The sequence below is a fragment of the Euphorbia lathyris genome, chromosome 1 (genome assembly GCF_963576675.1).
Source record: "Euphorbia lathyris chromosome 1, ddEupLath1.1, whole genome shotgun sequence".
Classification (NCBI taxonomy): domain Eukaryota; kingdom Viridiplantae; phylum Streptophyta; class Magnoliopsida; order Malpighiales; family Euphorbiaceae; genus Euphorbia; species Euphorbia lathyris.
In genome coordinates, this window is record NC_088910.1 from 132,263,774 (window position 1) to 132,284,600 (window position 20,827).

The 20,827-nt window shown below is 47.2% G+C and overlaps 60 non-coding genes across 60 annotated transcripts; all 60 read right to left on the reverse strand.

Moving 5' to 3' along the window:
• Window positions 1-175: 175 nt before the first annotated feature.
• Window positions 176-294, reverse strand: LOC136213988 (5S ribosomal RNA). Its single transcript, XR_010681085.1, has one exon. It is a non-coding gene; the product is annotated as a 5S ribosomal RNA (ribosomal RNA).
• Window positions 295-552: 258 nt separating this feature from the next.
• Window positions 553-671, reverse strand: LOC136212416 (5S ribosomal RNA). Its single transcript, XR_010679575.1, has one exon. It is a non-coding gene; the product is annotated as a 5S ribosomal RNA (ribosomal RNA).
• A 258-nt stretch (window positions 672-929) lies between these two features.
• LOC136211205 (5S ribosomal RNA) lies at window positions 930-1,048 on the reverse strand. The gene has a single exon (XR_010678421.1). It is a non-coding gene; the product is annotated as a 5S ribosomal RNA (ribosomal RNA).
• A 259-nt stretch (window positions 1,049-1,307) lies between these two features.
• On the reverse strand, window positions 1,308-1,426 carry LOC136211208 (5S ribosomal RNA). The gene has a single exon (XR_010678423.1). It is a non-coding gene; the product is annotated as a 5S ribosomal RNA (ribosomal RNA).
• A 183-nt stretch (window positions 1,427-1,609) lies between these two features.
• LOC136214183 (5S ribosomal RNA) lies at window positions 1,610-1,728 on the reverse strand. Its single transcript, XR_010681280.1, has one exon. It is a non-coding gene; the product is annotated as a 5S ribosomal RNA (ribosomal RNA).
• Window positions 1,729-1,987: 259 nt separating this feature from the next.
• Window positions 1,988-2,106, reverse strand: LOC136211209 (5S ribosomal RNA). Its single transcript, XR_010678424.1, has one exon. It is a non-coding gene; the product is annotated as a 5S ribosomal RNA (ribosomal RNA).
• Window positions 2,107-2,289: 183 nt separating this feature from the next.
• On the reverse strand, window positions 2,290-2,408 carry LOC136214184 (5S ribosomal RNA). The gene has a single exon (XR_010681281.1). It is a non-coding gene; the product is annotated as a 5S ribosomal RNA (ribosomal RNA).
• A 258-nt stretch (window positions 2,409-2,666) lies between these two features.
• LOC136215327 (5S ribosomal RNA) lies at window positions 2,667-2,785 on the reverse strand. Its single transcript, XR_010682369.1, has one exon. It is a non-coding gene; the product is annotated as a 5S ribosomal RNA (ribosomal RNA).
• Window positions 2,786-3,044: 259 nt separating this feature from the next.
• Window positions 3,045-3,163, reverse strand: LOC136211997 (5S ribosomal RNA). The gene has a single exon (XR_010679177.1). It is a non-coding gene; the product is annotated as a 5S ribosomal RNA (ribosomal RNA).
• A 183-nt stretch (window positions 3,164-3,346) lies between these two features.
• Window positions 3,347-3,465, reverse strand: LOC136212836 (5S ribosomal RNA). The gene has a single exon (XR_010679977.1). It is a non-coding gene; the product is annotated as a 5S ribosomal RNA (ribosomal RNA).
• Window positions 3,466-3,724: 259 nt separating this feature from the next.
• LOC136214874 (5S ribosomal RNA) lies at window positions 3,725-3,843 on the reverse strand. The gene has a single exon (XR_010681940.1). It is a non-coding gene; the product is annotated as a 5S ribosomal RNA (ribosomal RNA).
• A 183-nt stretch (window positions 3,844-4,026) lies between these two features.
• Window positions 4,027-4,145, reverse strand: LOC136211210 (5S ribosomal RNA). Its single transcript, XR_010678425.1, has one exon. It is a non-coding gene; the product is annotated as a 5S ribosomal RNA (ribosomal RNA).
• Window positions 4,146-4,403: 258 nt separating this feature from the next.
• On the reverse strand, window positions 4,404-4,522 carry LOC136212979 (5S ribosomal RNA). Its single transcript, XR_010680114.1, has one exon. It is a non-coding gene; the product is annotated as a 5S ribosomal RNA (ribosomal RNA).
• A 259-nt stretch (window positions 4,523-4,781) lies between these two features.
• LOC136213875 (5S ribosomal RNA) lies at window positions 4,782-4,900 on the reverse strand. Its single transcript, XR_010680972.1, has one exon. It is a non-coding gene; the product is annotated as a 5S ribosomal RNA (ribosomal RNA).
• Window positions 4,901-5,083: 183 nt separating this feature from the next.
• Window positions 5,084-5,202, reverse strand: LOC136213144 (5S ribosomal RNA). The gene has a single exon (XR_010680271.1). It is a non-coding gene; the product is annotated as a 5S ribosomal RNA (ribosomal RNA).
• A 183-nt stretch (window positions 5,203-5,385) lies between these two features.
• Window positions 5,386-5,504, reverse strand: LOC136212838 (5S ribosomal RNA). The gene has a single exon (XR_010679979.1). It is a non-coding gene; the product is annotated as a 5S ribosomal RNA (ribosomal RNA).
• Window positions 5,505-5,762: 258 nt separating this feature from the next.
• On the reverse strand, window positions 5,763-5,881 carry LOC136214674 (5S ribosomal RNA). The gene has a single exon (XR_010681752.1). It is a non-coding gene; the product is annotated as a 5S ribosomal RNA (ribosomal RNA).
• Window positions 5,882-6,140: 259 nt separating this feature from the next.
• On the reverse strand, window positions 6,141-6,259 carry LOC136215451 (5S ribosomal RNA). The gene has a single exon (XR_010682491.1). It is a non-coding gene; the product is annotated as a 5S ribosomal RNA (ribosomal RNA).
• Window positions 6,260-6,442: 183 nt separating this feature from the next.
• LOC136213270 (5S ribosomal RNA) lies at window positions 6,443-6,561 on the reverse strand. The gene has a single exon (XR_010680392.1). It is a non-coding gene; the product is annotated as a 5S ribosomal RNA (ribosomal RNA).
• A 259-nt stretch (window positions 6,562-6,820) lies between these two features.
• On the reverse strand, window positions 6,821-6,939 carry LOC136213869 (5S ribosomal RNA). The gene has a single exon (XR_010680967.1). It is a non-coding gene; the product is annotated as a 5S ribosomal RNA (ribosomal RNA).
• Window positions 6,940-7,122: 183 nt separating this feature from the next.
• On the reverse strand, window positions 7,123-7,241 carry LOC136213145 (5S ribosomal RNA). The gene has a single exon (XR_010680272.1). It is a non-coding gene; the product is annotated as a 5S ribosomal RNA (ribosomal RNA).
• Window positions 7,242-7,499: 258 nt separating this feature from the next.
• On the reverse strand, window positions 7,500-7,618 carry LOC136212980 (5S ribosomal RNA). The gene has a single exon (XR_010680115.1). It is a non-coding gene; the product is annotated as a 5S ribosomal RNA (ribosomal RNA).
• Window positions 7,619-7,877: 259 nt separating this feature from the next.
• On the reverse strand, window positions 7,878-7,996 carry LOC136213147 (5S ribosomal RNA). Its single transcript, XR_010680274.1, has one exon. It is a non-coding gene; the product is annotated as a 5S ribosomal RNA (ribosomal RNA).
• Window positions 7,997-8,179: 183 nt separating this feature from the next.
• LOC136213148 (5S ribosomal RNA) lies at window positions 8,180-8,298 on the reverse strand. The gene has a single exon (XR_010680275.1). It is a non-coding gene; the product is annotated as a 5S ribosomal RNA (ribosomal RNA).
• A 183-nt stretch (window positions 8,299-8,481) lies between these two features.
• Window positions 8,482-8,600, reverse strand: LOC136212839 (5S ribosomal RNA). The gene has a single exon (XR_010679980.1). It is a non-coding gene; the product is annotated as a 5S ribosomal RNA (ribosomal RNA).
• Window positions 8,601-8,858: 258 nt separating this feature from the next.
• Window positions 8,859-8,977, reverse strand: LOC136214337 (5S ribosomal RNA). Its single transcript, XR_010681427.1, has one exon. It is a non-coding gene; the product is annotated as a 5S ribosomal RNA (ribosomal RNA).
• A 259-nt stretch (window positions 8,978-9,236) lies between these two features.
• LOC136215452 (5S ribosomal RNA) lies at window positions 9,237-9,355 on the reverse strand. Its single transcript, XR_010682492.1, has one exon. It is a non-coding gene; the product is annotated as a 5S ribosomal RNA (ribosomal RNA).
• Window positions 9,356-9,538: 183 nt separating this feature from the next.
• LOC136213271 (5S ribosomal RNA) lies at window positions 9,539-9,657 on the reverse strand. Its single transcript, XR_010680393.1, has one exon. It is a non-coding gene; the product is annotated as a 5S ribosomal RNA (ribosomal RNA).
• Window positions 9,658-9,916: 259 nt separating this feature from the next.
• LOC136211211 (5S ribosomal RNA) lies at window positions 9,917-10,035 on the reverse strand. Its single transcript, XR_010678426.1, has one exon. It is a non-coding gene; the product is annotated as a 5S ribosomal RNA (ribosomal RNA).
• A 259-nt stretch (window positions 10,036-10,294) lies between these two features.
• LOC136211212 (5S ribosomal RNA) lies at window positions 10,295-10,413 on the reverse strand. Its single transcript, XR_010678427.1, has one exon. It is a non-coding gene; the product is annotated as a 5S ribosomal RNA (ribosomal RNA).
• Window positions 10,414-10,596: 183 nt separating this feature from the next.
• LOC136212840 (5S ribosomal RNA) lies at window positions 10,597-10,715 on the reverse strand. Its single transcript, XR_010679981.1, has one exon. It is a non-coding gene; the product is annotated as a 5S ribosomal RNA (ribosomal RNA).
• A 260-nt stretch (window positions 10,716-10,975) lies between these two features.
• LOC136211214 (5S ribosomal RNA) lies at window positions 10,976-11,094 on the reverse strand. The gene has a single exon (XR_010678429.1). It is a non-coding gene; the product is annotated as a 5S ribosomal RNA (ribosomal RNA).
• Window positions 11,095-11,276: 182 nt separating this feature from the next.
• LOC136211215 (5S ribosomal RNA) lies at window positions 11,277-11,395 on the reverse strand. The gene has a single exon (XR_010678430.1). It is a non-coding gene; the product is annotated as a 5S ribosomal RNA (ribosomal RNA).
• Window positions 11,396-11,653: 258 nt separating this feature from the next.
• On the reverse strand, window positions 11,654-11,772 carry LOC136213871 (5S ribosomal RNA). The gene has a single exon (XR_010680968.1). It is a non-coding gene; the product is annotated as a 5S ribosomal RNA (ribosomal RNA).
• A 259-nt stretch (window positions 11,773-12,031) lies between these two features.
• On the reverse strand, window positions 12,032-12,150 carry LOC136213989 (5S ribosomal RNA). The gene has a single exon (XR_010681086.1). It is a non-coding gene; the product is annotated as a 5S ribosomal RNA (ribosomal RNA).
• Window positions 12,151-12,333: 183 nt separating this feature from the next.
• LOC136215024 (5S ribosomal RNA) lies at window positions 12,334-12,452 on the reverse strand. Its single transcript, XR_010682080.1, has one exon. It is a non-coding gene; the product is annotated as a 5S ribosomal RNA (ribosomal RNA).
• Window positions 12,453-12,712: 260 nt separating this feature from the next.
• Window positions 12,713-12,831, reverse strand: LOC136211216 (5S ribosomal RNA). Its single transcript, XR_010678431.1, has one exon. It is a non-coding gene; the product is annotated as a 5S ribosomal RNA (ribosomal RNA).
• A 259-nt stretch (window positions 12,832-13,090) lies between these two features.
• LOC136211217 (5S ribosomal RNA) lies at window positions 13,091-13,209 on the reverse strand. Its single transcript, XR_010678432.1, has one exon. It is a non-coding gene; the product is annotated as a 5S ribosomal RNA (ribosomal RNA).
• Window positions 13,210-13,392: 183 nt separating this feature from the next.
• Window positions 13,393-13,511, reverse strand: LOC136212841 (5S ribosomal RNA). Its single transcript, XR_010679982.1, has one exon. It is a non-coding gene; the product is annotated as a 5S ribosomal RNA (ribosomal RNA).
• Window positions 13,512-13,771: 260 nt separating this feature from the next.
• On the reverse strand, window positions 13,772-13,890 carry LOC136211218 (5S ribosomal RNA). Its single transcript, XR_010678433.1, has one exon. It is a non-coding gene; the product is annotated as a 5S ribosomal RNA (ribosomal RNA).
• Window positions 13,891-14,072: 182 nt separating this feature from the next.
• LOC136211220 (5S ribosomal RNA) lies at window positions 14,073-14,191 on the reverse strand. The gene has a single exon (XR_010678435.1). It is a non-coding gene; the product is annotated as a 5S ribosomal RNA (ribosomal RNA).
• A 258-nt stretch (window positions 14,192-14,449) lies between these two features.
• Window positions 14,450-14,568, reverse strand: LOC136213872 (5S ribosomal RNA). The gene has a single exon (XR_010680969.1). It is a non-coding gene; the product is annotated as a 5S ribosomal RNA (ribosomal RNA).
• A 259-nt stretch (window positions 14,569-14,827) lies between these two features.
• On the reverse strand, window positions 14,828-14,946 carry LOC136215011 (5S ribosomal RNA). The gene has a single exon (XR_010682068.1). It is a non-coding gene; the product is annotated as a 5S ribosomal RNA (ribosomal RNA).
• A 183-nt stretch (window positions 14,947-15,129) lies between these two features.
• LOC136212842 (5S ribosomal RNA) lies at window positions 15,130-15,248 on the reverse strand. Its single transcript, XR_010679983.1, has one exon. It is a non-coding gene; the product is annotated as a 5S ribosomal RNA (ribosomal RNA).
• A 259-nt stretch (window positions 15,249-15,507) lies between these two features.
• Window positions 15,508-15,626, reverse strand: LOC136211221 (5S ribosomal RNA). Its single transcript, XR_010678436.1, has one exon. It is a non-coding gene; the product is annotated as a 5S ribosomal RNA (ribosomal RNA).
• A 259-nt stretch (window positions 15,627-15,885) lies between these two features.
• Window positions 15,886-16,004, reverse strand: LOC136212981 (5S ribosomal RNA). Its single transcript, XR_010680116.1, has one exon. It is a non-coding gene; the product is annotated as a 5S ribosomal RNA (ribosomal RNA).
• Window positions 16,005-16,186: 182 nt separating this feature from the next.
• Window positions 16,187-16,305, reverse strand: LOC136213149 (5S ribosomal RNA). The gene has a single exon (XR_010680276.1). It is a non-coding gene; the product is annotated as a 5S ribosomal RNA (ribosomal RNA).
• A 182-nt stretch (window positions 16,306-16,487) lies between these two features.
• LOC136213150 (5S ribosomal RNA) lies at window positions 16,488-16,606 on the reverse strand. The gene has a single exon (XR_010680277.1). It is a non-coding gene; the product is annotated as a 5S ribosomal RNA (ribosomal RNA).
• A 183-nt stretch (window positions 16,607-16,789) lies between these two features.
• Window positions 16,790-16,908, reverse strand: LOC136212843 (5S ribosomal RNA). Its single transcript, XR_010679984.1, has one exon. It is a non-coding gene; the product is annotated as a 5S ribosomal RNA (ribosomal RNA).
• Window positions 16,909-17,166: 258 nt separating this feature from the next.
• On the reverse strand, window positions 17,167-17,285 carry LOC136214339 (5S ribosomal RNA). Its single transcript, XR_010681429.1, has one exon. It is a non-coding gene; the product is annotated as a 5S ribosomal RNA (ribosomal RNA).
• Window positions 17,286-17,544: 259 nt separating this feature from the next.
• Window positions 17,545-17,663, reverse strand: LOC136213990 (5S ribosomal RNA). The gene has a single exon (XR_010681087.1). It is a non-coding gene; the product is annotated as a 5S ribosomal RNA (ribosomal RNA).
• A 183-nt stretch (window positions 17,664-17,846) lies between these two features.
• Window positions 17,847-17,965, reverse strand: LOC136212844 (5S ribosomal RNA). The gene has a single exon (XR_010679985.1). It is a non-coding gene; the product is annotated as a 5S ribosomal RNA (ribosomal RNA).
• A 259-nt stretch (window positions 17,966-18,224) lies between these two features.
• LOC136211222 (5S ribosomal RNA) lies at window positions 18,225-18,343 on the reverse strand. Its single transcript, XR_010678437.1, has one exon. It is a non-coding gene; the product is annotated as a 5S ribosomal RNA (ribosomal RNA).
• Window positions 18,344-18,602: 259 nt separating this feature from the next.
• Window positions 18,603-18,721, reverse strand: LOC136215076 (5S ribosomal RNA). The gene has a single exon (XR_010682129.1). It is a non-coding gene; the product is annotated as a 5S ribosomal RNA (ribosomal RNA).
• A 182-nt stretch (window positions 18,722-18,903) lies between these two features.
• LOC136213151 (5S ribosomal RNA) lies at window positions 18,904-19,022 on the reverse strand. Its single transcript, XR_010680278.1, has one exon. It is a non-coding gene; the product is annotated as a 5S ribosomal RNA (ribosomal RNA).
• Window positions 19,023-19,204: 182 nt separating this feature from the next.
• On the reverse strand, window positions 19,205-19,323 carry LOC136213152 (5S ribosomal RNA). The gene has a single exon (XR_010680279.1). It is a non-coding gene; the product is annotated as a 5S ribosomal RNA (ribosomal RNA).
• A 183-nt stretch (window positions 19,324-19,506) lies between these two features.
• Window positions 19,507-19,625, reverse strand: LOC136212845 (5S ribosomal RNA). Its single transcript, XR_010679986.1, has one exon. It is a non-coding gene; the product is annotated as a 5S ribosomal RNA (ribosomal RNA).
• A 258-nt stretch (window positions 19,626-19,883) lies between these two features.
• LOC136214340 (5S ribosomal RNA) lies at window positions 19,884-20,002 on the reverse strand. Its single transcript, XR_010681430.1, has one exon. It is a non-coding gene; the product is annotated as a 5S ribosomal RNA (ribosomal RNA).
• A 259-nt stretch (window positions 20,003-20,261) lies between these two features.
• LOC136213991 (5S ribosomal RNA) lies at window positions 20,262-20,380 on the reverse strand. Its single transcript, XR_010681088.1, has one exon. It is a non-coding gene; the product is annotated as a 5S ribosomal RNA (ribosomal RNA).
• A 183-nt stretch (window positions 20,381-20,563) lies between these two features.
• Window positions 20,564-20,682, reverse strand: LOC136213273 (5S ribosomal RNA). Its single transcript, XR_010680394.1, has one exon. It is a non-coding gene; the product is annotated as a 5S ribosomal RNA (ribosomal RNA).
• Window positions 20,683-20,827: the final 145 nt, after the last annotated feature.

Genomic DNA, 20,827 nt, shown 5'->3' on the forward strand with positions numbered 1-20,827 from the left:
CCCCCGGACCCCAAACACTGACCCCCGCCTCGAAAACGTGCACGCCATGGTGAAAAAAAAATTAAATAATTAAAAAATGCACGTTGCAAAAAAGTTTGGGCCCGCCTCGAAAACGTGCACGCCATGGTGAAAAAAAAATTAAATAATTAAAAAATGCACGTTGCAAAAAAGTTTGGGGGTGCAACACGAGGACTTCCCAAGAGGTCACCCATCTTAGTACTACTCTCGCCCAAGCACGTTTAACTTCGGGGTTCTGATGGGATCCGGTGCATTAGTGCTGGTATGATCGCACCCGTCATCCCATGCAAAAACTAAGCATATATTCCATACTGGGCGCCCCTTTCTCCCGTATGCTCATCCTTCATGTGCATGCACAAGCCCCCGGACCCCAAACACTGACCCCCGCCTCGAAAACGTGCACGCCATGGTGAAAAAAAATTAAATAATTAAAAAATGCACGTTGCAAAAAAGTTTGGGCCCGCCTCGAAAACGTGCACGCCATGGTGAAAAAAAAATTAAATAATTAAAAAATGCACGTTATAAAAAAGTTTAGGGGTGCAACACGAGGACTTCCCAAGAGGTCACCCATCTTAGTACTACTCTCGCCCAAGCACGTTTAACTTCGGAGTTCTGATGGGATCCGGTGCATTAGTGCTGGTATGATCGCACCTGTCATCCCATGCAAAAACTAAGCATATATTCCATACTGGGCGCCCCTTTCTCCCGTATGCTCATCCTTCACGTGCATGCACAAGCCCCCGGACCCCAAACACTGACCCCCGCCTCGAAAACGTGCACGCCATGGTGAAAAAAAATTAAATAATTAAAAAATGCACGTTGCAAAAAAGTTTGGGCCCGCCTCGAAAACGTGCACGCCATGGTGAAAAAAAAATTAAATAATTAAAAAATGCACGTTTCAAAAAAGTTTAGGGGTGCAACACGAGGACTTCCCAAGAGGTCACCCATCTTAGTACTACTCTCGCCCAAGCACGTTTAACTTCGGAGTTCTGATGGGATCCGGTGCATTAGTGCTGGTATGATCGCACCCGTCATCCCATGCAAAAACTAAGCATATATTCCATACTGGGCGCCCCTTTCTCCCGTATGCTCATCCTTCACGTGCATGCACAAGCCCCCGGACCCCAAACACTGACCCCCGCCTCGAAAACGTGCACGCCATGGTGAAAAAAAAATTAAATAATTAAAAAATGCACGTTGCAAAAAAGTTTGGGCCCGCCTCGAAAACGTGCACGCCATGGTGAAAAAAAAATTAAATAATTAAAAAATGCACGTTGCAAAAAAGTTTGGGGGTGCAACACGAGGACTTCCCAAGAGGTCACCCATCTTAGTACTACTCTCGCCCAAGCACGTTTAACTTCGGAGTTCTGATGGGATCCGGTGCATTAGTGCTGGTATGATCGCACCCGTCATCCCATGCAAAAACTAAGCATATATTCCATACTGGGCGCCCCTTTCTCCCGTATGCTCATCCTTCACGTGCATGCACAAGCCCCCGGACCCCAAACACTGACCCCCGCCTCGAAAACATGCACGCCATGGTGAAAAAAAAAATTAAATAATTAAAAAATGCACGTTGCAAAAAAGTTTGGGGGTGCAACACGAGGACTTCCCAAGAGGTCAACCATCTTAGTACTACTCTCGCCCACGCACGTTTAACTTCGGAGTTCTGATGGGATCCGGTGCATTAGTGCTGGTATGATCGCACCCGTCATCACATGCAAAAACTAAGCATATATTCCATATTGGGCGCCCCTTTCTCCCGTATGCTCATCCTTCACGTGCATGCACAAGCCCCCGGACCCCAAACACTGACCCCCGCCTCGAAAACGTGCACGCCATGGTGAAAAAAAAATTAAATAATTAAAAAATGCACGTTGCAAAAAAGTTTGGGCCCGCCTCGAAAACGTGCACGCCATGGTGAAAAAAAAATTAAATAATTAAAAAATGCACGTTGCAAAAAAGTTTGGGGGTGCAACACGAGGACTTCCCAAGAGGTCACCCATCTTAGTACTACTCTCGCCCAAGCACGTTTAACTTCGGAGTTCTGATGGGATCCGGTGCATTAGTGCTGGTATGATCGCACCCGTCATCCCATGCAAAAACTAAGCATATATTCCATACTGGGCGCCCCTTTCTCCCGTATGCTCATCCTTCACGTGCATGCACAAGCCCCCGGACCCCAAACACTGACCCCCGCCTCGAAAACATGCACGCCATGGTGAAAAAAAAAATTAAATAATTAAAAAATGCACGTTGCAAAAAAGTTTGGGGGTGCAACACGAGGACTTCCCAAGAGGTCAACCATCTTAGTACTACTCTCGCCCACGCACGTTTAACTTCGGAGTTCTGATGGGATCCGGTGCATTAGTGCTGGTATGATCGCACCCGTCATCACATGCAAAAACTAAGCATATATTCCATATTGGGCGCCCCTTTCTCCCGTATGCTCATCCTTCACGTGCATGCACAAGCCCCCGGACCCCAAACACTGACCCCCGCCTCGAAAACGTGCACGCCATGGTGAAAAAAAATTAAATAATTAAAAAATGCACGTTGCAAAAAAGTTTGGGCCCGCCTCGAAAACGTGCACGCCATGGTGAAAAAAAAATTAAATAATTAAAAAATGCACGTTATAAAAAAGTTTAGGGGTGCAACACGAGGACTTCCCAAGAGGTCACCCATCTTAGTACTACTCTCGCCCAAGCACGTATAACTTCGGAGTTTTGATGGGATCCGGTGCATTAGTGCTGGTATGATCGCACCCGTCATCCCATGCAAAAACTAAGCATATATTCCATACTGGGCGCCCCTTTCTCCCGTATGCTCATCCTTCACGTGCATGCACAAGCCCCCGGACCCCAAACACTGACCCCCGCCTCGAAAACGTGCACGCCATGGTGAAAAAAAAATTAAATAATTAAAAAATGCACGTTGCAAAAAAGTTTGGGCCCGCCTCGAAAACGTGCACGCCATGGTGAAAAAAAAATTAAATAATTAAAAAATGCACGTTGCAAAAAAGTTTGGGGGTGCAACACAAGGACTTCCCAAGAGGTCACCCATCTTAGTACTACTCTCGCCCAAGCACGTTTAACTTCGGAGTTCTGATGGGATCCGGTGCATTAGTGCTGGTATGATCGCACCCGTCATCCCATGCAAAAACTAAGCATATATTCCATACTGGGCGCCCCTTTCTCCCGTATGCTCATCCTTCACGTGCATGCACAAGCCCCCGGACCCCAAACACTGACCCCCGCCTCGAAAACATGCACGCCATGGTGAAAAAAAAAATTAAATAATTAAAAAATGCACGTTGCAAAAAAGTTTGGGGGTGCAACACGAGGACTTCCCAAGAGGTCAACCATCTTAGTACTACTCTCGCCCAAGCACGTTTAACTTCGGAGTTCTGATGGGATCCGGTGCATTAGTGCTGGTATGATCGCACCCGTCATCCCATGCAAAAACTAAGAATATATTCCATACTGGGCGCCCCTTTCTCCCGTATGCTCATCCTTCACGTGCATGCACAAGCCCCCGGACCCCAAACACTGACCCCCGCCTCGAAAACGTGCACGCCATGGTGAAAAAAAAATTAAATAATTAAAAAATGCACGTTGCAAAAAAGTTTGGGCCCGCCTCGAAAACGTGCACGCCATGGTGAAAAAAAAATTAAATAATTAAAAAATGCACGTTGCAAAAAAGTTTGGGGGTGCAACACGAGGACTTCCCAAGAGGTCACCCATCTTAGTACTACTCTCGCCCAAGCACGTTAAACTTCGGAGTTCTGATGGGATCCGGTGCATTAGTGCTGGTATGATCGCATCCGTCATCCCATGCAAAAACTAAGCATATATTCCATACTGGGCGCCCCTTTCTCCCGTATGCTCATCCTTCACGTGCATGCACAAGCCCCCGGACCCCAAACACTGACCCCCGCCTCGAAAACATGCACGCCATGGTGAAAAAAAAAATTAAATAATTAAAAACTGCACGTTGCAAAAAAGTTTGGGGGTGCAACACGAGGACTTCCCAAGAGGTCACCCATCTTAGTACTACTCTCGCCCAAGCACGTTTAACTTCGGAGTTCTGATGGGATCCGGTGCATTAGTGCTGGTATGATCGCACCCGTCATCACATGCAAAAACTAAGCATATATTCCATACTGGGCGCCCCTTTCTCCCGTATGCTCATCCTTCACGTGCATGCACAAGCCCCCGGACCCCAAACACTGACCCCCGCCTCGAAAACGTGCACGCCATGGTGAAAAAAAATTAAATAATTAAAAAATGCACGTTGGAAAAAAGTTTGGGCCCGCCTCGAAAACGTGCACGCCATGGTGAAAAAAAAATTCAATAATTAAAAAATGCACGTTATAAAAAAGTTTAGGGGTACAACACGAGGACTTCCCAAGAGGTCACCCATCTTAGTACTACTCTCGCCCAAGCACGTTTAACTTCGGAGTTCTGATGGGATCCGGTGCATTAGTGCTGGTATGATCGCACCCGTCATCCCATGCAAAAACTAAGCATATATTCCATACTGGGCGCCCCTTTCTCCCGTATGCTCATCCTTCACGTGCATGCACAAGCCCCCGGACCCCAAACACTGACCCCTGCCTCGAAAACGTGCACGCCATGGTGAAAAAAAAATTAAATAATTAAAAAATGCACGTTGCAAAAAAGTTTGGGCCCGCCTCGAAAACGTGCACGCCATGGTGAAAAAAAAATTAAATAATTAAAAAATGCACGTTGCAAAAAAGTTTGGGGGTGCAACACGAGGACTTCCGAAGAGGTCACCCATCTTAGTACTACTCTCGCCCAAGCACATTTAACTTCGGAGTTCTGATGGGATCCGGTGCATTAGTGCTGGTATGATCGCACCCGTCATCCCATGCAAAAACTAAGCATATATTCCATACTGGGCGCCCCTTTCTCCCGTATGCTCATCCTTCACGTGCATGCACAAGCCCCCGGACCCCAAACACTGACCCCCGCCTCGAAAACATGCACGCCATGGTGAAAAAAAAAATTAAATAATTAAAAAATGCACGTTGCAAAAAACTTTGGGGGTGCAACACGAGGACTTCCGAAGAGGTCACCCATCTTAGTACTACTCTCGCCCAAGCACGTTTAACTTCGGAGTTCTGATGGGATCCGGTGCATTAGTGCTGGTATGATCGCACCCGTCATCCCATGCAAAAACTAAGCATATATTCCATACTGGGCGCCCCTTTCTCCCGTATGCTCATCCTTCACGTGCATGCACAAGCCCCCGGACCCCAAACACTGACCCCCGCCTCGAAAACATGCACGCCATGGTGAAAAAAAAAATTAAATAATTAAAAAATGCACGTTGCAAAAAAGTTTGGGGGTGCAACACGAGGACTTCCCAAGAGGTCAACCATCTTAGTACTACTCTCGCCCAAGCACGTTTAACTTCGGAGTTCTGATGGGATCCGGTGCATTAGTGCTGGTATGATCGCACCCGTCATCCCATGCAAAAACTAAGCATATATTCCATACTGGGCGCCCCTTTCTCCCGTATGCTCATCCTTCACGTGCATGCACAAGCCCCCGGACCCCAAACACTGACCCCCGCCTCGAAAACGTGCACGCCATGGTGAAAAAAAATTAAATAATTAAAAAATGCACGTTGCAAAAAAGTTTGGGCCCGCCTCGAAAACGTGCACGCCATGGTGAAAAAAAAATTAAATAATTAAAAAATGCACGTTGCAAAAAAGTTTAGGGGTGCAACAAGAGGACTTCCCAAGAGGTCACCCATCTTAGTACTACTCTCGCCCGAGCACGTTTAACTTCGGAGTTCTGATGGGATCCGGTGCATTAGTGCTGGTATGATCGCACCCGTCATCCCATGCAAAAACTAAGCATATATTCCATACTGGGCGCCCCTTTCTCCCGTATGCTCATCCTTCACGTGCATGCACAAGCCCCCGGACCCCAAACACTGACCCCCGCCTCGAAAACGTGCACGCCATGGTGAAAAAAAAATTAAATAATTAAAAAATGCACGTTGCAAAAAAGTTTGGGCCCGCCTCGAAAACGTGCACGCCATGGTGAAAAAAAAATTAAATAATTAAAAAATGCACGTTGCAAAAAAGTTTGGGGGTGCAACACGAGGACTTCCCAAGAGGTCACCCATCTTAGTACTACTCTCGCCCAAGCACGTTTAACTTCGGGATTCTGATGGGATCCGGTGCATTAGTGCTGGTATGATCGCACCAGTCATCCCATGCAAAAACTAAGCATATATTCCATACTGGGCGCCCCTTTCTCCCGTATGCTCATCCTTCACGTGCATGCACAAGCCCCCGGACCCCAAACACTGACCCCCGCCTCGAAAACATGCACGCCATGGTGAAAAAAAAAATTAAATAATTAAAAAATGCACGTTGCAAAAAAGTTTGGGGGTGCAACACGAGGACTTCCCAAGAGGTCAACCATCTTAGTACTACTCTCGCCCAAGCACGTTTAACTTCGGAGTTCTGATGGGATCCGGTGCATTAGTGCTGGTATGATTGCACCCGTCATCACATGCAAAAACTAAGCATATATTCCATACTGGGCGCCCCTTTCTCCCGTATGCTCATCCTTCACGTGCATGCACAAGCCCCCGGACCCCAAACACTGACCCCCGCCTCGAAAACGTGCACGCCATGGTGAAAAAAAAATTAAATAATTAAAAAATGCACGTTGCAAAAAAGTTTGGGCCCGCCTCGAAAACGTGCACGCCATGGTGAAAAAAAAATTAAATAATTAAAAAATGCACGTTGCAAAAAAGTTTAGGGGTGCAACACGAGGACTTCCCAAGAGGTCACCCATCTTAGTACTACTCTCGCCCAAGCACGTTTCACTTCGGAGTTCTGATGGGATCCGGTGCATTAGTGCTGGTATGATCGCACTCGTCATCCCATGCAAAAACTAAGCATATATTCCATACTGGGCGCCCCTTTCTCCCGTATGCTCATCCTTCACGTGCATGCACAAGCCCCCGGACCCCAAACACTGACCCCCGCCTCGAAAACATGCACGCCATGGTGAAAAAAAAAATTAAATAATTAAAAAATGCACGTTGCAAAAAAGTTTGGGGGTGCAACACGAGGACTTCCGAAGAGGTCACCCATCTTAGTACTACTCTCGCCCAAGCACGTTTAACTTCGGAGTTCTGATGGGATCCGGTGCATTAGTGCTGGTATGATCGCACCCGTCATCACATGCAAAAACTAAGCATATATTCCATACTGGGCGCCCCTTTCTCCCGTATGCTCATCCTTCACGTGCATGCACAAGCCCCCGGACCCCAAACACTGACCCCCGCCTCGAAAACGTGCACGCCATGGTGAAAAAAAATTAAATAATTAAAAAATGCACGTTGGAAAAAAGTTTGGGCCCGCCTCGAAAACGTGCACGCCATGGTGAAAAAAAAATTCAATAATTAAAAAATGCACGTTATAAAAAAGTTTAGGGGTACAACACGAGGACTTCCCAAGAGGTCACCCATCTTAGTACTACTCTCGCCCAAGCACGTTTAACTTCGGAGTTCTGATGGGATCCGGTGCATTAGTGCTGGTATGATCGCACCCGTCATCCCATGCAAAAACTAAGCATATATTCCATACTGGGCGCCCCTTTCTCCCGTATGCTCATCCTTCACGTGCATGCACAAGCCCCCGGACCCCAAACACTGACCCCTGCCTCGAAAACGTGCACGCCATGGTGAAAAAAAAATTAAATAATTAAAAAATGCACGTTGCAAAAAAGTTTGGGCCCGCCTCGAAAACGTGCACGCCATGGTGAAAAAAAAATTAAATAATTAAAAAATGCACGTTGCAAAAAAGTTTGGGGGTGCAACACGAGGACTTCCGAAGAGGTCACCCATCTTAGTACTACTCTCGCCCAAGCACGTTTAACTTCGGAGTTCTGATGGGATCCGGTGCATTAGTGCTGGTATGATCGCACCCGTCATCCCATGCAAAAACTAAGCATATATTCCATACTGGGCGCCCCTTTCTCCCGTATGCTCATCCTTCACGTGCATGCACAAGCCCCCGGACCCCAAACACTGACCCCCGCCTCGAAAACATGCACGCCATGGTGAAAAAAAAAATTAAATAATTAAAAAATGCACGTTGCAAAAAAGTTTGGGGGTGCAACACGAGGACTTCCGAAGAGGTCACCCATCTTAGTACTACTCTCGCCCAAGCACGTTTAACTTCGGAGTTCTGATGGGATCCGGTGCATTAGTGCTGGTATGATCGCACCCGTCATCCCATGCAAAAACTAAGCATATATTCCATACTGGGCGCCCCTTTCTCCCGTATGCTCATCCTTCACGTGCATGCACAAGCCCCCGGACCCCAAACACTGACCCCCGCCTCGAAAACATGCACGCCATGGTGAAAAAAAAAATTAAATAATTAAAAAATGCACGTTGCAAAAAAGTTTGGGGGTGCAACACGAGGACTTCCCAAGAGGTCAACCATCTTAGTACTACTCTCGCCCAAGCACGTTTAACTTCGGAGTTCTGATGGGATCCGGTGCATTAGTGCTGGTATGATCGCACCCGTCATCCCATGCAAAAACTAAGCATATATTCCATACTGGGCGCCCCTTTCTCCCGTATGCTCATCCTTCACGTGCATGCACAAGCCCCCGGACCCCAAACACTGACCCCCGCCTCGAAAACGTGCACGCCATGGTGAAAAAAAATTAAATAATTAAAAAATGCACGTTGCAAAAAAGTTTGGGCCCGCCTCGAAAACGTGCACGCCATGGTGAAAAAAAAATTAAATAATTAAAAAATGCACGTTGCAAAAAAGTTTAGGGGTGCAACAAGAGGACTTCCCAAGAGGTCACCCATCTTAGTACTACTCTCGCCCAAGCACGTTTAACTTCGGAGTTCTGATGGGATCCGGTGCATTAGTGCTGGTATGATCGCACCCGTCATCCCATGCAAAAACTAAGCATATATTCCATACTGGGCGCCCCTTTCTCCCGTATGCTCATCCTTCACGTGCATGCACAAGCCCCCGGACCCCAAACACTGACCCCCGCCTCGAAAACGTGCACGCCATGGTGAAAAAAAAATTAAATAATTAAAAAATGCACGTTGCAAAAAAGTTTGGGCCCGCCTCGAAAACGTGCACGCCATGGTGAAAAAAAAATTAAATAATTAAAAAATGCACGTTGCAAAAAAGTTTGGGGGTGCAACACGAGGACTTCCCAAGAGGTCACCCATCTTAGTACTACTCTCGCCCAAGCACGTTTAACTTCGGGATTCTGATGGGATCCGGTGCATTAGTGCTGGTATGATCGCACCAGTCATCCCATGCAAAAACTAAGCATATATTCCATACTGGGCGCCCCTTTCTCCCGTATGCTCATCCTTCACGTGCATGCACAAGCCCCCGGACCCCAAACACTGACCCCCGCCTCGAAAACATGCACGCCATGGTGAAAAAAAAAATTAAATAATTAAAAAATGCACGTTGCAAAAAAGTTTGGGGGTGCAACACGAGGACTTCCCAAGAGGTCAACCATCTTAGTACTACTCTCGCCCAAGCACGTTTAACTTCGGAGTTCTGATGGGATCCGGTGCATTAGTGCTGGTATGATTGCACCCGTCATCACATGCAAAAACTAAGCATATATTCCATACTGGGCGCCCCTTTCTCCCGTATGCTCATCCTTCACGTGCATGCACAAGCCCCCGGACCCCAAACACTGACCCCCGCCTCGAAAACGTGCACGCCATGGTGAAAAAAAAATTAAATAATTAAAAAATGCACGTTGCAAAAAAGTTTGGGCCCGCCTCGAAAACGTGCACGCCATGGTGAAAAAAAAATTAAATAATTAAAAAATGCACGTTGCAAAAAAGTTTAGGGGTGCAACACGAGGACTTCCCAAGAGGTCACCCATCTTAGTACTACTCTCGCCCAAGCACGTTTAACTTCGGAGTTCTGATGGGATCCGGTGCATTAGTGCTGGTATGATCGCACCCGTCATCCCATGCAAAAACTAAGCATATATTCCATACTGGGCGCCCCTTTCTCCCGTATGCTCATCCTTCACGTGCATGCACAAGCCCCCGGACCCCAAACACTGACCCCCGCCTCGAAAACGTGCACGCCATGGTGAAAAAAAAATTAAATAATTAAAAAATGCACGTTGCAAAAAAGTTTGGGCCCGCCTCGAAAACGTGCACGCCATGGTGAAAAAAAAATTAAATAATTAAAAAATGCACGTTGCAAAAAAGTTTGGGGGTGCAACACGAGGACTTCCCAAGAGGTCACCCATCTTAGTACTACTCTCGCCCAAGCACGTTTAACTTCGGAGTTCTGATGGGATCCGGTGCATTAGTGCTGGTATGATCGCACCCGTCATCCCATGCAAAAACTAAGCATATATTCCATACTGGGCGCCCCTTTCTCCCGTATGCTCATCCTTCACGTGCATGCACAAGCCCCCGGACCCCAAACACTGACCCCCGCCTCGAAAACATGCACGCCATGGTGAAAAAAAAAATTAAATAATTAAAAAATGCACGTTGCAAAAAAGTTTGGGGGTGCAACACGAGGACTTCCCAAGAGGTCAACCATCTTAGTACTACTCTCGCCCAAGCACGTTTAACTTCGGAGTTCTGATGGGATCCGGTGCATTAGTGCTGGTATGATCGCACCCGTCATCACATGCAAAAACTAAGCATATATTCCATACTGGGCGCCCCTTTCTCCCGTATGCTCATCCTTCACGTGCATGCACAAGCCCCCGGACCCCAAACACTGACCCCCGCCTCGAAAACGTGCACGCCATGGTGAAAAAAAAAATTAAATAATTAAAAAATGCACGTTGCAAAAAAGTTTGGGCCCGCCTCGAAAACGTGCACGCCATGGTGAAAAAAAAATTAAATAATTAAAAAATGCACGTTGCAAAAAAGTTTAGGGGTGCAACACGAGGACTTCCCAAGAGGTCACCCATCTTAGTACTACTCTCGCCCAAGCACGTTTAACTTCGGAGTTCTGATGGGATCCGGTGCATTAGTGCTGGTATGATCGCACCCGTCATCCCATGCAAAAACTAAGCATATATTCCATACTGGGCGCCCCTTTCTCCCGTATGGTCATCCTTCACGTGCATGCACAAGCCCCCGGACCCCAAACACTGACCCCCGCCTCGAAAACGTGCACGCCATGGTGAAAAAAAAATTAAATAATTAAAAAATGCACGTTGCAAAAAAGTTTGGGGGTGCAACACGAGGACTTCCCAAGAGGTCACCCATCTTAGTACTACTCTCGCCCAAGCACGTTTAACTTCGGAGTTCTGATGGGATCCGGTGCATTAGTGCTGGTATGATCGCACCCGTCATCACATGCAAAAACTAAGCATATATTCCATACTGGGCGCCCCTTTCTCCCGTATGCTCATCCTTCACGTGCATGCACAAGCCCCCGGACCCCAAACACTGACCCCCGCCTCGAAAACGTGCACGCCATAGTGAAAAAAAATTAAATAATTAAAAAATGCACGTTGCAAAAAAGTTTGGGCCCGCCTCGAAAACGTGCACGCCATGGTGAAAAAAAAATTAAATAATTAAAAAATGCACGTTATAAAAAAGTTTAGGGGTGCAACACGAGGACTTCCCAAGAGGTCACCCATCTTAGTACTACTCTCGCCCAAGCACGTTTCACTTCGGAGTTCTGATGGGATCCGGTGCATTAGTGCTGGTATGATCGCACTCGTCATCCCATGCAAAAACTAAGCATATATTCCATACTGGGCGCCCCTTTCTCCCGTATGCTCATCCTTCACGTGCATGCACAAGCCCCCGGACCCCAAACACTGACCCCCGCCTCGAAAACGTGCACGCCATGGTGAAAAAAAAATTAAATAATTAAAAAATGCACGTTGCAAAAAAGTTTGGGCCCGCCTCGAAAACGTGCACGCCATGGTGAAAAAAAAATTAAATAATTAAAAAATGCACGTTGCAAAAAAGTTTGGGGGTGCAACACGAGGACTTCCCAAGAGGTCACCCATCTTAGTACTACTCTCGCCCAAGCACGTTTAACTTCGGGGTTCTGATGGGATCCGGTGCATTAGTGCTGGTATGATCGCACCCGTCATCCCATGCAAAAACTAAGCATATATTCCATACTGGGCGCCCCTTTCTCCCGTATGCTCATCCTTCACGTGCATGCACAAGCCCCCGGACCCCAAACACTGACCCCCGCCTCGAAAACATGCACGCCATGGTGAAAAAAAAAATTAAATAATTAAAAAATGCACGTTGCAAAAAAGTTTGGGGGTGCAACACGAGGACTTCCCAAGAGGTCAACCATCTTAGTACTACTCTCGCCCAAGCACGTTCAACTTCGGAGTTCTGATGGGATCCGGTGCATTAGTGCTGGTATGATTGCACCCGTCATCACATGCAAAAACTAAGCATATATTCCATACTGGGCGCCCCTTTCTCCCGTATGCTCATCCTTCACGTGCATGCACAAGCCCCCGGACCCCAAACACTGACCCCCGCCTCGAAAACGTGCACGCCATGGTGAAAAAAAAAATTAAATAATTAAAAAATGCACGTTGCAAAAAAGTTTGGGCCCGCCTCGAAAACGTGCACGCCATGGTGAAAAAAAAATTAAATAATTAAAAAATGCACGTTGCAAAAAAGTTTAGGGGTGCAACACGAGGACTTCCCAAGAGGTCACCCATCTTAGTACTACTCTCGCCCAAGCACGTTTAACTTCGGAGTTCTGATGGGATCCGGTGCATTAGTGCTGGTATGATCGCACCCGTCATCCCATGCAAAAACTAAGCATATATTCCATACTGGGCGCCCCTTTCTCCCGTATGCTCATCCTTCACGTGCATGCACAAGCCCCCGGACCCCAAACACTGACCCCCGCCTCGAAAACGTGCACGCCATGGTGAAAAAAAAATTAAATAATAAAAAAATGCACGTTGCAAAAAAGTTTGGGCCCGCCTCGAAAACGTGCACGCCATGGTGAAAAAAAAATTAAATAATTAAAAAATGCACGTTGCAAAAAAGTTTGGGGGTGCAACACGAGGACTTCCCAAGAGGTCACCCATCTTAGTACTACTCTCGCCCAAGCACGTTTAACTTCGGAGTTCTGATGGGATCCGGTGCATTAGTGCTGGTATGATCGCACCCGTCATCCCATGCAAAAACTAAGCATATATTCCATACTGGGCGCCCCTTTCTCCCGTATGCTCATCCTTCACGTGCATGCACAAGCCCCCGGACCCCAAACACTGACCCCCGCCTCGAAAACATGCACGCCATGGTGAAAAAAAAAATTAAATAATTAAAAAATGCACGTTGCAAAAAAGTTTGGGGGTGCAACACGAGGACTTCCCAAGAGGTCAACCATCTTAGTACTACTCTCGCCCAAGCACGTTTAACTTCGGAGTTCTGATGGGATCCGGTGCATTAGTGCTGGTATGATCGCACCCGTCATCACATGCAAAAACTAAGCATATATTCCATACTGGGCGCCCCTTTCTCCCGTATGCTCATCCTTCACGTGCATGCACAAGCCCCCGGACCCCAAACACTGACCCCCGCCTCGAAAACGTGCACGCCATGGTGAAAAAAAAAATTAAATAATTAAAAAATGCACGTTGCAAAAAAGTTTGGGCCCGCCTCGAAAACGTGCACGCCATGGTGAAAAAAAAATTAAATAATTAAAAAATGCACGTTGCAAAAAAGTTTAGGGGTGCAACACGAGGACTTCCCAAGAGGTCACCCATCTTAGTACTACTCTCGCCCAAGCACGTTTAACTTCGGAGTTCTGATGGGATCCGGTGCATTAGTGCTGGTATGATCGCACCCGTCATCCCATGCAAAAACTAAGCATATATTCCATACTGGGCGCCCCTTTCTCCCGTATGCTCATCCTTCACGTGCATGCACAAGCCCCCGGACCCCAAACACTGACCCCCGCCTCGAAAACGTGCACGCCATGGTGAAAAAAAAATTAAATAATTAAAAAATGCACGTTGCAAAAAAGTTTGGGGGTGCAACACGAGGACTTCCCAAGAGGTCACCCATCTTAGTACTACTCTCGCCCAAGCACGTTTAACTTCGGAGTTCTGATGGGATCCGGTGCATTAGTGCTGGTATGATCGCACCCGTCATCACATGCAAAAACTAAGCATATATTCCATACTGGGCGCCCCTTTCTCCCGTATGCTCATCCTTCACGTGGATGCACAAGCCCCCGGACCCCAAACACTGACCCCCGCCTCGAAAACGTGCACGCCATGGTGAAAAAAAATTAAATAATTAAAAAATGCACGTTGCAAAAAAGTTTGGGCCCGCCTCGAAAACGTGCACGCCATGGTGAAAAAAAAATTAAATAATTAAAAAATGCACGTTATAAAAAAGTTTAGGGGTGCAACACGAGGACTTCCCAAGAGGTCACCCATCTTAGTACTACTCTCGCCCAAGCACGTTTCACTTCGGAGTTCTGATGGGATCCGGTGCATTAGTGCTGGTATGATCGCACTCGTCATCCCATGCAAAAACTAAGCATATATTCCATACTGGGCGCCCCTTTCTCCCGTATGCTCATCCTTCACGTGCATGCACAAGCCCCCGGACCCCAAACACTGACCCCCGCCTCGAAAACGTGCACGCCATGGTGAAAAAAAAATTAAATAATTAAAAAATGCACGTTGCAAAAAAGTTTGGGCCCGCCTCGAAAACGTGCACGCCATGGTGAAAAAAAAATTAAATAATTAAAAAATGCACGTTGCAAAAAAGTTTGGGGGTGCAACACGAGGACTTCCGAAGAGGTCACCCATCTTAGTACTACTCTCGCCCAAGCACGTTTAACTTCGGGGTTCTGATGGGATCCGGTGCATTAGTGCTGGTATGATCGCACCCGTCATCCCATGCAAAAACTAAGCATATATTCCATACTGGGCGCCCCTTTCTCCCGTATGCTCATCCTTCACGTGCATGCACAAGCCCCCGGACCCCAAACACTGACCCCCGCCTCGAAAACATGCACGCCATGGTGAAAAAAAAAATTAAATAATTAAAAAATGCACGTTGCAAAAAAGTTTGGGGGTGCAACACGAGGACTTCCCAAGAGGTCAACCATCTTAGTACTACTCTCGCCCAAGCACGTTTAACTTCGGAGTTCTGATGGGATCCGGTGCATTAGTGCTGGTATGATCGCACCCGTCATCACATGCAAAAACTAAGCATATATTCCATACTGGGCGCCCCTTTCTCCCGTATGCTCATCCTTCACGTGCATGCACAAGCCCCCGGACCCCAAACACTGACCCCCGCCTCGAAAACGTGCACGCCATGGTGAAAAAAAAATTAAATAATTAAAAAATGCACGTTGCAAAAAAGTTTGGGCCCGCCTCGAAAACGTGCACGCCATGGTGTAAAAAAAATTAAATAATTAAAAAATGCACGTTGCAAAAAAGTTTAGGGGTGCAACACGAGGACTTCCCAAGAGGTCACCCATCTTAGTACTACTCTCGCCCAAGCACGTTTAACTTCGGAGTTCTGATGGGATCCGGTGCATTAGTGCTGGTATGATCGCACCCGTCATCCCATGCAAAAACTAAGCATATATTCCATACTGGGCGCCCCTTTCTCCCGTATGCTCATCCTTCACGTGCATGCACAAGCCCCCGGACCCCAAACACTGACCCCCGCCTCGAAAACGTGCACGCCATGGTGAAAAAAAAATTAAATAATTAAAAAATGCACGTTGCAAAAAAGTTTGGGCCCGCCTCGAAAACGTGCACGCCATGGTGAAAAAAAAATTAAATAATTAAAAAATGCACGTTATAAAAAAGTTTAGGGGTACAACACGAGGACTTCCCAAGAGGTCACCCATCTTAGTACTACTCTCGCCCAAGCACGTTTAACTTCGGAGTTCTGATGGGATCCGGTGCATTAGTGCTGGTATGATCGCACCCGTCATCCCATGCAAAAACTAAGCATATATTCCATACTGGGCGCCCCTTTCTCCCGTATGCTCATCCTTCACGTGCATGCACAAGCCCCCGGACCCCAAACACTGACCCCTGCCTCGAAAACGTGCACGCCATGGTGAAAAAAAAATTAAATAATTAAAAAATGCACGTTGCAAAAAAGTTTGGGGGTGCAACACGAGGACTTCCGAAGAGGTCACCCATCTTAGTACTACTCTCGCCCAAGCACGTTTAACTTCGGAGTTCTGATGGGATCCGGTGCATTAGTGCTGGTATGATCGCACCCGTCATCCCATGCAAAAACTAAGCATATATTCCATACTGGGCGCCCCTTTCTCCCGTATGCTCATCCTTCACGTGCATGCACAAGCCCCCGGACCCCAAACACTGACCCCCGCCTCGAAAACATGCACGCCATGGTGAAAAAAAAATTAAATAATTAAAAAATGCACGTTGCAAAAAAGTTTGGGGGTGCAACACGAGGACTTCCGAAGAGGTCACCCATCTTAGTACTACTCTCGCCCAAGCACGTTTAACTTCGGAGTTCTGATGGGATCCGGTGCATTAGTGCTGGTATGATCGCACCCGTCATCCCATGCAAAAACTAAGCATATATTCCATACTGGGCGCCCCTTTCTCCCGTATGCTCATCCTTCACGTGCATGCACAAGCCCCCGGACCCCAAACACTGACCCCCGCCTCGAAAACATGCACGCCATGGTGAAAAAAAAAATTAAATAATTAAAAAATGCACGTTGCAAAAAAGTTTGGGGGTGCAACACGAGGACTTCCCAAGAGGTCAACCATCTTAGTACTACTCTCGCCCAAGCACGTTTAACTTCGGAGTTCTGATGGGATCCGGTGCATTAGTGCTGGTATGATCGCACCCGTCATCCCATGCAAAAACTAAGCATATATTCCATACTGGGCGCCCCTTTCTCCCGTATGCTCATCCTTCACGTGCATGCACAAGCCCCCGGACCCCAAACACTGACCCCCGCCTCGAAAACGTGCACGCCATGGTGAAAAAAAATTAAATAATTAAAAAATGCACGTTGCAAAAAAGTTTGGGCCCGCCTCGAAAACGTGCACGCCATGGTGAAAAAAAAATTAAATAATTAAAAAATGCACGTTGCAAAAAAGTTTAGGGGTGCAACAAGAGGACTTCCCAAGAGGTCACCCATCTTAGTACTACTCTCGCCCAAGCACGTTTAACTTCGGAGTTCTGATGGGATCCGGTGCATTAGTGCTGGTATGATCGCACCCCTCATCCCATGCAAAAACTAAGCATATATTCCATACTGGGCGCCCCTTTCTCCCGTATGCTCATCCTTCACGTGCATGCACAAGCCCCCGGACCCCAAACACTGACCCCCGCCTCGAAAACGTGCACGCCATGGTGAAAAAAAAATTAAATAATTAAAAAATGCACGTTGCAAAAAAGTTTGGGCCCGCCTCGAAAACGTGCACGCCATGGTGAAAAAAAAATTAAATAATTAAAAAATGCACGTTGCAAAAAAGTTTGGGGGTGCAACACGAGGACTTCCCAAGAGGTCACCCATCTTAGTACTACTCTCGCCCAAGCACGTTTAACTTCGGGGTTCTGATGGGATCCGGTGCATTAGTGCTGGTATGATCGCACCCGTCATCCCATGCAAAAACTAAGCATATATTCCATACTGGGCGCCCCTTTCTCCCGTATGCTCATCCTTCACGTGCATGCACAAGCCCCCGGACCCCAAACACTGACCCCCGCCTCGAAAACATGCACGCCATGGTGAAAAAAAAAATTAAATAATTAAAAAATGCACGTTGCAAAAAAGTTTGGGGGTGCAACACGAGGACTTCCCAAGAGGTCAACCATCTTAGTACTACTCTCGCCCAAGCACGTTTAACTTCGGAGTTCTGATGGGATCCGGTGCATTAGTGCTGGTATGATCGCACCCGTCATCACATGCAAAAACTAAGCATATATTCCATACTGGGCGCCCCTTTCTCCCGTATGCTCATCCTTCACGTGCATGCACAAGCCCCCGGACCCCAAACACTGACCCCCGCCTCGAAAACGTGCACGCCATGGTGAAAAAAAAATTAAATAATTAAAAAATGCACGTTGCAAAAAAGTTTGGGCCCGCCTCGAAAACGTGCACGCCATGGTGTAAAAAAAATTAAATAATTAAAAAATGCACGTTGCAAAAAAGTTTAGGGGTGCAACACGAGGACTTCCCAAGAGGTCACCCATCTTAGTACTACTCTCGCCCAAGCACGTTTAACTTCGGAGTTCTGATGGGATCCGGTGCATTAGTGCTGGTATGATCGCACCCGTCATCCCATGCAAAAACTAAGCATATATTCCATACTGGGCGCCCCTTTCTCCCGTATGCTCATCCTTCACGTGCATGCACAAGCCCCCGGACCCCAAACACTGACCCCCGCCTCGAAAACGTGCACGCCATGGTGAAAAAAAAATTAAATAATTAAAAAATGCACGTTGCAAAAAAGTTTGGGCCCGCCTCGAAAACGTGCACGCCATGGTGAAAAAAAAATTAAATAATTAAAAAATGCACGTTATAAAAAAGTTTAGGGGTACAACACGAGGACTTCCCAAGAGGTCACCCATCTTAGTACTACTCTCGCCCAAGCACGTTTAACTTCGGAGTTCTGATGGGATCCGGTGCATTAGTGATGGTATGATCGCACCCGTCATCCCATGCAAAAACTAAGCATATATTCCATACTGGGCGCCCCTTTCTCCCGTATGCTCATCCTTCACGTGCATGCACAAGCCCCCGGACCCCAAACACTGACCCCTGCCTCGAAAACGTGCACGCCATGGTGAAAAAAAAATTAAATAATTAAAAAATGCACGTTGCAAAAAAGTTTGGGGGTGCAACACGAGGACTTCCGAAGAGGTCACCCATCTTAGTACTACTCTCGCCCAAGCACGTTTAACTTCGGAGTTCTGATGGGATCCGGTGCATTAGTGCTGGTATGATCGCACCCGTCATCCCATGCAAAAACTAAGCATATATTCCATACTGGGCGCCCCTTTCTCCCGTATGCTCATCCTTCACGTGCATGCACAAGCCCCCGGACCCCAAACACTGACCCCCGCCTCGAAAACATGCACGCCATGGTGAAAAAAAAATTAAATAATTAAAAAATGCACGTTGCAAAAAAGTTTGGGGGTGCAACACGAGGACTTCCGAAGAGGTCACCCATCTTAGTACTACTCTCGCCCAAGCACGTTTAACTTCGGAGTTCTGATGGGATCCGGTGCATTAGTGCTGGTATGATCGCACCCGTCATCCCATGCAAAAACTAAGCATATATTCCATACTGGGCGCCCCTTTCTCCCGTATGCTCATCCTTCACGTGCATGCACAAGCCCCCGGACCCCAAACACTGACCCCCGCCTCGAAAACATGCACGCCATGGTGAAAAAAAAAATTAAATAATTAAAAAATGCACGTTGCAAAAAAGTTTGGGGGTGCAACACGAGGACTTCCCAAGAGGTCAACCATCTTAGTACTACTCTCGCCCAAGCACGTTTAACTTCGGAGTTCTGATGGGATCCGGTGCATTAGTGCTGGTATGATCGCACCCGTCATCCCATGCAAAAACTAAGCATATATTCCATACTGGGCGCCCCTTTCTCCCGTATGCTCATCCTTCACGTGCATGCACAAGCCCCCGGACCCCAAACACTGACCCCCGCCTCGAAAACGTGCACGCCATGGTGAAAAAAAATTAAATAATTAAAAAATGCACGTTGCAAAAAAGTTTGGGCCCGCCTCGAAAACGTGCACGCCATGGTGAAAAAAAAATTAAATAATTAAAAAATGCACGTTGCAAAAAAGTTTAGGGGTGCAACAAGAGGACTTCCCAAGAGGTCACCCATCTTAGTACTACTCTCGCCCAAGCACGTTTAACTTCGGAGTTCTGATGGGATCCGGTGCATTAGTGCTGGTATGATCGCACCCCTCATCCCATGCAAAAACTAAGCATATATTCCATACTGGGCGCCCCTTTCTCCCGTATGCTCATCCTTCACGTGCATGCACAAGCCCCCGGACCCCAAACACTGACCCCCGCCTCGAAAACGTGCACGCCATGGTGAAAAAAAAATTAAATAATTAAAAAATGCACGTTGCAAAAAAGTTTGGGCCCGCCTCGAAAACGTGCACGCCATGGTGAAAAAAAAATTAAATAATTAAAAAATGCACGTTGCAAAAAAGTTTGGGGGTGCAACACGAGGACTTCCCAAGAGGTCACCCATCTTAGTACTACTCTCGCCCAAGCACGTTTAACTTCGGGGTTCTGATGGGATCCGGTGCATTAGTGCTGGTATGATCGCACCCGTCATCCCATGCAAAAACTAAGCATATATTCCATACTGGGCGCCCCTTTCTCCCGTATGCTCATCCTTCACGTGCTTGCACAAGCCCCCGGACCCCAAACACTGACCCCCGCCTCGAAAACATGCACGCCATGGTGAAAAAAAAAAATAAATAATTAAAAAATGCACGTTGCAAAAAAGTTTGGGGGTGCAACACGAGGACTTCCCAAGAGGTCAACCATCTTAGTACTACTCTCGCCCAAGCACGTTTAACTTCGGAGTTCTGATGGGATCCGGTGCATTAGTGCTGGTATGATTGCACCCGTCATCACATGCAAAAACTAAGCATATATTCCATACTGGGCGCCCCTTTCTCCCGTATGCTCATCCTTCACGTGCATGCACAAGCCCCCGGACCCCAAACACTGACCCCCGCCTCGAAAACGTGCACGCCATGGTGAAAAAAAAA